Source organism: Schistocerca gregaria, unplaced genomic scaffold, assembly GCF_023897955.1.
Source record: "Schistocerca gregaria isolate iqSchGreg1 unplaced genomic scaffold, iqSchGreg1.2 ptg000317l, whole genome shotgun sequence".
Lineage (NCBI taxonomy): Eukaryota > Metazoa > Arthropoda > Insecta > Orthoptera > Acrididae > Schistocerca > Schistocerca gregaria.
The window spans coordinates 9,086,554-9,098,661 of NW_026061795.1; positions in this window are offsets into that span (position 1 = coordinate 9,086,554).

A 12,108-nucleotide genomic window follows, 5' to 3' on the forward strand; every position below is an offset into this window, starting at 1 on the left:
TAGTCCTTGTTTCATGCAGAATCGTAAGGTCCTAGCTCATGCCCAAGGCACCAAAGCCAGCTAAAAAGTCAATAATCGATATACCTATAACTTGAATTGTACTACTTCTTACTGGCTATTACAACAACTTAGAAGCTTCATCTGTGTTCTACTATGGTGCTTTTAGTGTCCCCACATACCGCAGCACGCGACATAGCTTTGCAGACGATAAGTACAACCGTTTCAGAGAGAAGAGCGGCCAATGTGACGATCTGGGTTTAAGTCGATTCGATAACAAATGACGAAAACGAAAGGATTTCTCAGGTTTTTACTACATATGAACACTTTTCACATTCTCCCGTCCAACTCGGCTGCTAGTCCTCCTTTCATGCAGAATCTCAAGGTCCTAGCTCATGTCCAAGGCACCAAAGCCAGCAAAAAAGTCAATAATCGATACCTAAAACTTGAATTGTACTACTTCTTACTGGCTATTACAAAAACTTAGAAGCTTCATCTGTATTCTACTATGGTGCTATTAGTGTCGCCACATACCGCAGCACGCGACATAGCTTTGCAGACGATAAGTACAACTGTTTCAGAGAGAAAAGCGGCCAATGTGACGACATAGCTTTAAGTCGATTCGATAACAAATGACGAAAACGGACGGATTTCTCAGGTTTTTACTACATATGAACACTTTTCACATTCTCCCATGCAGCTCGGCTGCTAGTCCTCCTTTCATGCTGAATCCTAAGGTCCTAGCTCATGTCCAAGACACCAAAGCCAGCAAAAAAGTCAATAATCGATACCTAAAACTTGAATTGTACTACTTCTTACTGGCTATTACATCAACTCAGAAGCTTCATCTGTGTTCTACTATGGTGCTTTTAGTGTCTCCGCATACCGCAGCACGCGACATAGCTTTGCAGACGATAAGTACAACCGTTTCAGAGAGAAGAGCGGCCAATGTGACGATCTGTGTTTAAGTCGATTCGATAACAAATGACGAAAACGAACGGATTTCTCAGGTTTTTACTACATATGAACACTTTTCACATTCTCCCGTGCAACTCGGCTGCTAGTCCTCCTTTCATGCAGAATCTCAAGGTCCTAGCGCATGTCAAAGGCACCAAAGCCAGCAAAAAAGTCAATAATCGATACCTAAAACTTGAATTGTACTACTTCTTACTGGCTATTACAACAACTTAGAAGCTTCATCTGTATTCTACTATGGTGCTATTAGTGTCGCCACATACCGCAGCACGCGACATAGCTTTGCAGACGATAAGTACAACTGTTTCAGAGAGAAAAGTGACCAATGTGACCACCTAGCTTTAATTCGATTCGATAACAAATGACGAAAACGGACGGATTTCTCAGGTTTTTACTACATATGAACACTTTTCACATTCTACCATGCAACTCGGCTGCTAGTCCTCCTTTCATGCAGAATCTTAAGGTCCTAGCTCATGTCTAAGGCACTAAAGACAACTAAAAAGTCAATAATCGATACCTAAAACTTGAATTGTACTACTTCTTACTGGCTATTACATCAACTTCGAAGCTTCATCTGTGTTCTACTATGGTGCTTTTAGTGTCTCCACATACCGCAGCAAGCGACATAGCTTTGCAGACGGTAAGTACAACCGTTTCAGCGAGAAGAGCGGCCAATGTGACGATCTGGCTTTAAGTCGATTCGATAACAAATGACGAAAACGAACGGATTTCTCAGGTTTTTACTACATATGAACACTTTTCACATTCTCCCGTGCAACTCGGCTGCTAGTCCTTGTTTCATGCAGAATCGTAAGGTCCTAGCTCATGCCCAAGGCACCAAAGCCAGCTAAAAAGTCAATAATCGATATACCTATAACTTGAATTGTACTACTTCTTACTGGCTATTACAACAACTTAGAAGCTTCATCTGTGTTCTACTATGGTGCTTTTAGTGTCCCCACATACCGCAGCACGCGACATAGCTTTGCAGACGATAAGTACAACCGTTTCAGAGAGAAGAGCGGCCAATGTGACGATCTGGGTTTAAGTCGATTCGATAACAAATGACGAAAACGAAAGGATTTCTCAGGTTTTTACTACATATGAACACTTTTCACATTCTCCCGTCCAACTCGGCTGCTAGTCCTCCTTTCATGCAGAATCTCAAGGTCCTAGCTCATGTCCAAGGCACCAAAGCCAGCAAAAAAGTCAATAATCGATACCTAAAACTTGAATTGTACTACTTCTTACTGGCTATTACAAAAACTTAGAAGCTTCATCTGTATTCTACTATGGTGCTATTAGTGTCGCCACATACCGCAGCACGCGACATAGCTTTGCAGACGATAAGTACAACTGTTTCAGAGAGAAAAGCGGCCAATGTGACGACATAGCTTTAAGTCGATTCGATAACAAATGACGAAAACGGACGGATTTCTCAGGTTTTTACTACATATGAACACTTTTCACATTCTCCCATGCATCTCGGCTGCTAGTCCTCCTTTCATGCAGAATCTTAAGGTCCTAGCTCATGTCTAAGGCACTAAAGACAACTAAAAAGTCAATAATCGATACATAAAACTTGAATTGTACTACTTCTTACTGGCTATTACATCAACTTCGAAGCTTCATCTGTGTTCTACTATGGTGCTTTTAGTGTCTCCACATACCGCAGCAAGCGACATAGCTTTGCAGACGATAAGTACAACCGGTTCAGAGAGAAGAGCGGCCAATGTGACGATCTGGCTTTAAGTCGATTCGATAACAAATGACGAAAACGGACGGATTTCTCAGGTTTTTACTATATATGAACACTTTTCACATTCTCCCATGCAACTCGGCTGCTAGTCCTCCTTTCATGCAGAATCTTAAGGTCCTAGCTCATGTCCAAGGCACAAAAGCCAGCTCAAAAGTCAATAATCGATACCTAAAACTTGAATTGTACTACTTCTTACTGGCAATTACATCAACTTAGAAGCTTCATCTGTTCTACTATGGTGCTTTTAGTGTCTCCACATACCGCAGCACGCGTCATAGCCTTGCAGACGATAAGTACAACCGTTTCAGAGAGAACAGCGGCCAATGTGACGATCTGGTTTTAAGTCGATTCGATAACAAATGACGAAAACGAACGGATTTCTCAGGTTTTTACTGTATATGAACACTTTTCACATTCTCCCGTGCAACTCGGGTGCTAGTCCTCCTTTCATGCAGAATCTTAAGGTCCTAGCTCATGTCTAAGGCACTAAAGACAACTAAAAAGTCAATAATCGATACCTAAAACTTGAATTCTACTACTTCTTACTTGCTATTACATCAACTTCGAAGCTTCATCTGTGTTCTGCTATGGTGCTTTTATTGTCTAAACATACCGCAGCAAGCGACATAGCTTTGCAGACGATAAGTACAACCGTTTCAGAGAGAAGAGCGGCCAATGTGACGATCTGGCTTTAAGTCGATTCGATAACAAATGACGAAAACGTATGGAATTCTCAGGATTTTTCTAATTATGAACACTTTACACATTCTCCCTTGCAACTCGGCTGCAAGTCCTCCTTTCAGTCAGAATCTTAAGGTCTTAGCTCATGTCCAAGGCACCAAAGCCAGCTAAAAAGTCAGTAATCGATACCTAAAACTTGAATTGTACTACTTCTTACTGGCTATTACATCAACTTAGAAGCTTCATCTGTGTTCTACTGTGGTGCTTTTGTGTCTCCGCATAACGCAGCACGCGACATAGCTTTGCAGATGATAAGTACAACCGTTTCAGAGAGAAGAGCGGCCAATGTGACGATCTGGGTTTAAGTCGATTCGATAACAAATGACGAAAACGAACGGATTTCTCACGTTTTTACTACATATGAACACTTTTCACATTCTCCCGTGCAACTCGGCTGCTAGTCCTCCTTTCATGCAGAATCTCAAGGTCCTAGCTCATGTCAAAGGCACCAAAGCCAGCAAAAAAGTCAATAATCGATACCTAAAACTTGAATTGTACTACTTCTTACTGGCTATTACAACAACTTAGAAGCTTCATCTGTATTCTACTATGGTGCTATTAGTGTCGCCACATACCGCAGCACGCGACATAGCTTTGCAGACGATAAGTACAACTGTTTCAGAGAGAAAAGTGGCCAATGTGACGACCTAGCTTTAATTCGATTCGATAACAAATGACGAAAACGGACGGATTTCTCAGGTTTTTACTACATATGAACACTTTGCACATTCTACCATGCAACTCGGCTGCTAGTCCTCCTTTCATGCAGAATCTTAAGGTCCTAGCTCATGTCTAAGGCACTAAAGACAACTAAAAAGTCAATAATCGATACCTAAAACTTGAATTGTACTACTTCTTACTGGCTATTACATCAACTTCGAAGCTTCATCTGTGTTCTACTATGGTGCTTTTAGTGTCTCCACATACCGCAGCAAGCGACATAGCTTTGCAGACGATAAGTACAACCGTTTCTGCGAGAAGAGCGGCCAATGTGACGATCGGGCTTTAAGTCGATTCGATAACAAATGACGAAAACGAACGGATTTCTCAGGTTTTTACTACATATGAACACTTTTCACATTCTCCCGTTCAACGCGGCTGCTAGTCCTTGTTTCATGCAGAATCGTAAGGTCCTAGCTCATGCCCAAGGCACCAAAGCCAGCTAAAAAGTCAATTAATCGATATACCTAAAACTTGAATTGTACTACTTCTTACTGGCTATTACAACAACTTAGAAGCTTCATCTGTGTTCTACTATGGTGCTTTTAGTGTCTCCGCATACCGCAGCACGCGACATAGCTTTGCAGACGATATCTACAACCGTTTCAGAGAGAAGAGCGGCCAATGTGACGATCTGGCTTTAAGTCGATTCGATAACAAATGACGAAAACGAACGGATTTCTCAGGTTTTTACTACATATGAACACTTTTCACATTCTCCCGTGCAACTCGGCTGCTAGTCCTTGTTTCATGCAGAATCGTAAGGTCCTAGCTCATGCCCAAGGCACCAAAGCCAGCTAAAAAGTCAATAATCGATATACCTATAACTTGAATTGTACTACTTCTTACTGGCTATTACAACAACTTAGAAGCTTCATCTGTGTTCTACTATGGTGCTTTTAGTGTCCCCACATACCGCAGCACGCGACATAGCTTTGCAGACGATAAGTACAACCGTTTCAGAGAGAAGAGCGGCCAATGTGACGATCTGGGTTTAAGTCGATTCGATAACAAATGACGAAAACGAAAGGATTTCTCAGGTTTTTACTACATATGAACACTTTTCACATTCTCCCGTCCAACTCGGCTGCTAGTCCTCCTTTCATGCAGAATCTCAAGGTCCTAGCTCATGTCCAAGGCACCAAAGCCAGCAAAAAAGTCAATAATCGATACCTAAAACTTGAATTGTACTACTTCTTACTGGCTATTACAAAAACTTAGAAGCTTCATCTGTATTCTACTATGGTGCTATTAGTGTCGCCACATACCGCAGCACGCGACATAGCTTTGCAGACGATAAGTACAACTGTTTCAGAGAGAAAAGCGGCCAATGTGACGACATAGCTTTAAGTCGATTCGATAACAAATGACGAAAACGGACGGATTTCTCAGTTTTTTACTACATATGAACACTTTTCACATTCTCCCATGCATCTCGGCTGCTAGTCCTCCTTTCATGCAGAATCTTAAGGTCCTAGCTCATGTCTAAGGCACTAAAGACAACTAAAAAGTCAATAATCGATACCTAAACCTTGAATTGTACTACTTCTTACTGGCAATTACATCAACTTAGAAGCTTCATCTGTTCTACTATGGTGCTTTTAGTGTCTCCACATACCGCAGCACGCGTCATAGCCTTGCAGACGATAAGTACAACCGTTTCAGAGAGAACAGCGGCCAATGTGACGATCTGGTTTTAAGTCGATTCGATAACAAATGACAAAAACGGACGGAATTCTCAGGTTTTTACTATATATGAACACTTTTCACATTCTCCCGTGCAACTCGGGTGCTAGTCCTCCTTTCATGCAGAATCTTAAGGTCCTAGCTCATGTCTAAGGCACTAAAGACAACTAAAAAGTCAATAATCGATACCTAAAACTTGAATTCTACTACTTCTTACTTGCTATTACATCAACTTCGAAGCTTCATCTGTGTTCTGCTATGGTGCTTTTATTGTCTAAACATACCGCAGCAAGCGACATAGCTTTGCAGACGATAAGTACAACCGTTTCAAAGAGAAAAGCGGCCAATGTGACGATCTGGCTTTAAGTCGATTCGATAACAAATGACGAAAACGGACGGAATTCTCAGGATTTTTCTAATTATGAACACTTTACACATTCTCCCTTGCAACTCGGCTGCAAGTCCTCCTTTCGGTCAGAATCTTAAGGTCTTAGCTCATGTCCAAGGCACCAAAGCCAGCTAAAAAGTCAGTAATCGATACCTAAAACTTGAATTGTACTACTTCTTACTGGCTATTACATCAACTTAGAAGCTTCATCTGTGTTCTACTGTGGTGCTTTTGTGACTCCGCATAACGCAGCACGCGACATAGCTTTGCAGACGATAAGTAGAACCGTTACAGAGAGAAGAGCGGTCAATGTGACGATCTGGCTTTAAGTCGATTCGATAACAAATGACGAAAACGAACGGATTTCTCAGGTTTTTACTACATATGAACACTTTTCACATTCTCCCATGCAACTCGGCTGCTAGTCCTCCTTTCATGCAGAATCTTAAGGTCCTAGCTCATGTCTAAGGCACTAAAGACAACTAAAAAGTCAATAATCGATATCTAAAACTTGAATTGTACTACTTCTTACTGGCTATTACATCAACTTAGAAGCTTCATCTGTGTTCTACTATGGTGCTTTTAGTGTCTCCACATACCGCAGCACGCGTCATAGCTTTGCAGACGATAAGTACAACCGTTTCAGAGAGAAGAGCGGCCAATGTGACGATCTGGCTTTAAGTCGATTCGATAACAAATGACGAAAACGTACGGATTTCTCAGGTTTTTACTACATATGAACACTTTTCACATTCTCCCATGCAACTCGGCTTCTAGTCCTCCTTTCATGCAGAATCCTAAGGTCCTAGCTCACGTCCAAGGCACCAAAGCCAGCAAAAAAGTCAATAATCGATACCTAATGCTTGAATTGTACTACTTCTTACTGGCTATTACATCAACTCAGCAGCTTCATCTGTGTTCTACTATGGTGCTATTTGTGTCGCCACATACCGCAGCACGCGACATAGCTTTGCAGACGATAAGTACAACCGTTTCAGAGAGAAGAGCGGCCAATATGACGATCTGGCTTTAAGTCGATTCGATAACAAATGACGGAAACGGACGGATTTCTCAGGTTTTTACTGCATATGAACACTTTTCACATTCTCCCGAGCAACGCGGCTGTTAGTCCTCCTTTCATGCAGAATCTTAAGTTCCTAGCTCATGTCCAAGGCACCAAAGCCAGCTAAAAAGTCAATAATCGATACCTGCATACCACAGCACGCGACATAGCTTTGCAGACGATAAATACAAACTTTTCAGAGAGAAGAGCGGCCAATGTGACTATCTGGTTTTTAGTCGATTCGATAACACGTGACGAAAACGGCCGGATTTCTCAGGTTTTTACTACATATGAACACTTTTCACATTCTCCTGTGCAACTCGGCAGCTACTCCTCCTTTCATGCAAAATCTTAAGTTCCTAGCTCATATGCAAGGCACCAAAGAAGGGTATAAAATCAATAATCTATAACTAAAACTTGAATTGTACTACTTCTTAATGGCTATTACATCAACTTCGAAGCTTCATCTGTGTTCTACTATAGTACTTTTAGTGTCTCCACATACCGCAGCAAGCGACATAGCTTTGCAGACGATATGTACAACCGTTTCAGAGAGAAGAGCGGCCAGTGTGACGATCTGGCTTTAAGTCGATTCGATAACAAATGACGAAAACGAACGGATTTCTCAGGTTTTTACTACATATGAACACTTTTCACATTCTCCCGTGCAACTCGGCTGCTAGTACTCCTTTCATGCAGAATCTTAAGGCCCTAGCTCATGTCCAAGGCACCAAAGCCAGCAAAAAAGTCAGTAATCGATCCCTAAAACTTGAATTATACTACTTCTTACTGGCAATTACATCAACTTAGAAGCTTCATCTGTGTTCTACTATGGTGCTTTTAGTGTCTCCACATACCGCAGCACGCGTCATAGCTTTGCAGACGATAAGTGCAACCGTTTCAGAGAGAAGAGCGGCCAATGTGACGATCTGGCTTTAAGTCGATTCGATAACAAATGACGAATACGGACGGATTTCTCAGGTTTTTACTACATATGAACACTTTTCACATTCTACCATGCAACTCGGCTGCTAGTCCTCCTTTCATGCAAAATCTTAAGTTCCTAGCTCATATGCAAGGCACCAAAGAAGGGTATAAAATCAATAATCTGTTACTAAAACTTGAATTGTACTACTTCTTACTGGCTATTACATCAACTTAGAAGCTTCGTCTGTGTTCTACTATGGTGCTTTTAGTGTCTCCGCACACCGCAGCACGCGACATAGCTTTGCAGACGATACGTACAACCGTTTCAGAGAGAAGAGCGGCCAATGTGACGATCTGGCTTTAATTCGATTCGATAACAAATGACGAATACGGACGGATTTCTCAGGTTTTTACTACATATGAACACTTTTCACTTTTCCCAAGCATCTCGGCTGCTAGTCCTCAATTCATGCAGAATCTTAAGGTCCTAGCTTATGTCCAAAGTACCAAAGGCAGCTAAAAAGTCATAAAACGATACCTAAAACTTGAACTGTACTACTTCTTACTGGCTATTACATCAACTTAGAAGCTTCATCTGTGTTCTACTATGGTGCTTTTAGTGTCTCCGCATACCGCAGCACGCGACATAGCTTTGCAGTCGATAAGTTCAACCATTTCAGAGAGAAGTGCGGCCAATGTGACGATCTGGCTTTAGGTCGATTCAATAACAAATGATGAAAACGAACGGATTTCTCAGGTTTTCACTACATATGAACACTTTTCACATTCTCCCGTGCAACTCGGCTGCTACTCCTATTTAATGCTGAATCTAAATGTCCTAGCTTATGTAAAAGGCACGAAAGCCAGATAAAAAGTCAATAATCGATACCTAAAACTTGAATTGTACTACTTCTTACTGGCTATTACATCAACTTAGAAGCTTCATCTGTGTTCTACTATGGTGCTTTTAGTGTCTCCGCATACCGCAGCACGCGACATAGCCTTGCAGACGATAAGTACAACCGTTTCAGAGAGAAGAGCGGCCAATGTGGCGATCAGGCTTTAAGTCGATTCGATAACAAATGACGAAAACGGACGGATTTCTCAGGTTTTTACTACATATGAACACTTTTCACATACTCCCATGCAACTCGGCTGCTAGTCCTCCTTTCATGCAGAATCCTAAGGTCCTAGCTCACGTCCAAGGCACCAAAGCCAGCAAAAAAGTCAATAATCGATACCTAAAACTTGAATTGTACTACTTCTTACTGGCTATTACATCAACTCAGAAGCTTCATCTGTGTTCTACTATGGTGCTTTTAGTGTCTCCGCATACCGCAGCACGCGTCATAGCTTTGCAGACGATAAGTACAACCGTTTCAGAGAGAAGAGCGGCCAATGTGACGATCTGGCTTTAAGTCGATTCGATAACAAATGACGAAAACGTACGGATTTCTCAGGTTTTTACTACATATGAACACTTTTCACATTCTCCCATGCAACTCGGCTTCTAGTCCTCCTTTCATGCAGAATCCTAAGGTCCTAGCTCACGTCCAAGGCACCAAAGCCAGCAAAAAAGTCAATAATCGATACCTAATGCTTGAATTGTACTACTTCTTACTGGCTATTACATCAATTCAGCAGCTTCATCTGTGTTCTACTATGGTGCTATTTGTGTCGCCACATACCGCAGCACGCGACATAGCTTTGCAGACGATAAGTACAACCGTTTCAGAGAGAAGAGCGGCCAATATGACGATCTGGCTTTAAGTCGATTCGATAACAAATGACGGAAACGGACGGATTTCTCAGGTTTTTACTGCATATGAACACTTTTCACATTCTCCCGAGCAACGCGGCTGTTAGTCCTCCTTTCATGCAGAATCTTAAGTTCCTAGCTCATGTCCAAGGCACCAAAGCCAGCTAAAAAGTCAATAATCGATACCTGCATACCACAGCACGCGACATAGCTTTGCAGACGATAAATACAAACTTTTCAGAGAGAAGAGCGGCCAATGTGACTATCTGGTTTTTAGTCGATTCGATAACACGTGACGAAAACGGCCGGATTTCTCAGGTTTTTACTACATATGAACACTTTTCACATTCTCCTGTGCAACTCGGCAGCTACTCCTCCTTTCATGCAAAATCTTAAGTTCCTAGCTCATATGCAAGGCACCAAAGAAGGGTATAAAATCAATAATCTATAACTAAAACTTGAATTGTACTACTTATTACTGGCTATTACATCAACTTAGAAGCTTCATCTGTGTTCTACTATGGTGCTTTTAGTGTCTCCGCACACCGCAGCACGCGACATAGCTTTGCAGACGATAAGTACAACCGTTTCAGAGAGAAGAGCGGCCAATGTGACGACCTAGCTTTAAGTCGATTCGATAACAAATGACGAAAACGCACGGATTTCTCAGGTTTTTACTACATATGAACACTTTTCACATTCTCCCATGCAACTCGGCTGCTAGTCCTCCTTTCATGCAGAATCGTAAGGTCGTAGCTCATGTCTAAGGCACTAAAGACAACTAAAAAGTCAATAATCGATACCTAAAACTTGAATTGTACTACTTCTTACTGGCTATTACATCAACTTCGAAGCTTCATCTGTGTTCTACTATAGTACTTTTAGTGTCTCCACATACCGCAGCAAGCGACATAGCTTTGCAGACGATAAGTACAACCGTTTCAGAGAGAAGAGCGGCCAGTGTGACGATCTGGCTTTAAGTCGATTCGATAACAAATGACGAAAACGAACGGATTTCTCAGGTTTTTACTACATATGAACACTTTTCACATTCTCCCGTGCAACTCGGCTGCTAGTACTCCTTTCATGCAGAATCTTAAGGCCCTAGCTCATGTCCAAGGCACCAAAGCCAGCAAAAAAGTCAGTAATCGATCCCTAAAACTTGAATTATACTACTTCTTACTGGCAATTACATCAACTTAGAAGCTTCATCTGTGTTCTACTATGGTGCTTTTAGTGTCTCCACATACCGCAGCACGCGTCATAGCTTTGCAGACGATAAGTGCAACCGTTTCAGAGAGAAGAGCGGCCAATGTGACGATCTGGCTTTAAGTCGATTCGATAACAAATGACGAATACGGACGGATTTCTCAGGTTTTTACTACATATGAACACTTTTCACATTCTACCATGCAACTCGGCTGCTAGTCCTCCTTTCATGCAAAATCTTAAGTTCCTAGCTCATATGCAAGGCACCAAAGAAGGGTATAAAATCAATAATCTATTACTAAAACTTGAATTGTACTACTTCTTACTGGCTATTACATCAACTTAGAAGCTTCGTCTGTGTTCTACTATGGTGCTTTTAGTGTCTCCGCACACCGCAGCACGCGACATAGCTTTGCAGACGATACATACAACCGTTTCAGAGAGAAGAGCGGCCAATGTGACGATCTGGCTTTAATTCGATTCGATAACAAATGACGAATACGGACGGATTTCTCAGGTTTTTACTACATATGAACACTTTTCACTTTTCCCAAGCATCTCGGCTGCTAGTCCTCAATTCATGCAGAATCTTAAGGTCCTAGCTTATGTCCAAAGTACCAAAGGCAGCTAAAAAGTCATAAAACGATACCTAAAACTTGAACTGTACTACTTCTTACTGGCTATTACATCAACTTAGAAGCTTCATCTGTGTTCTACTATGGTGCTTTTAGTGTCTCCGCATACCGCAGCACGCGACATAGCTTTGCAGTCGATAAGTTCAACCATTTCAGAGAGAAGTGCGGCCAATGTGACGATCTGGCTTTAAGTCGATTCAATAACAAATGATGAAAACGAACGGATTTCTCAGGTTTTCACTACAT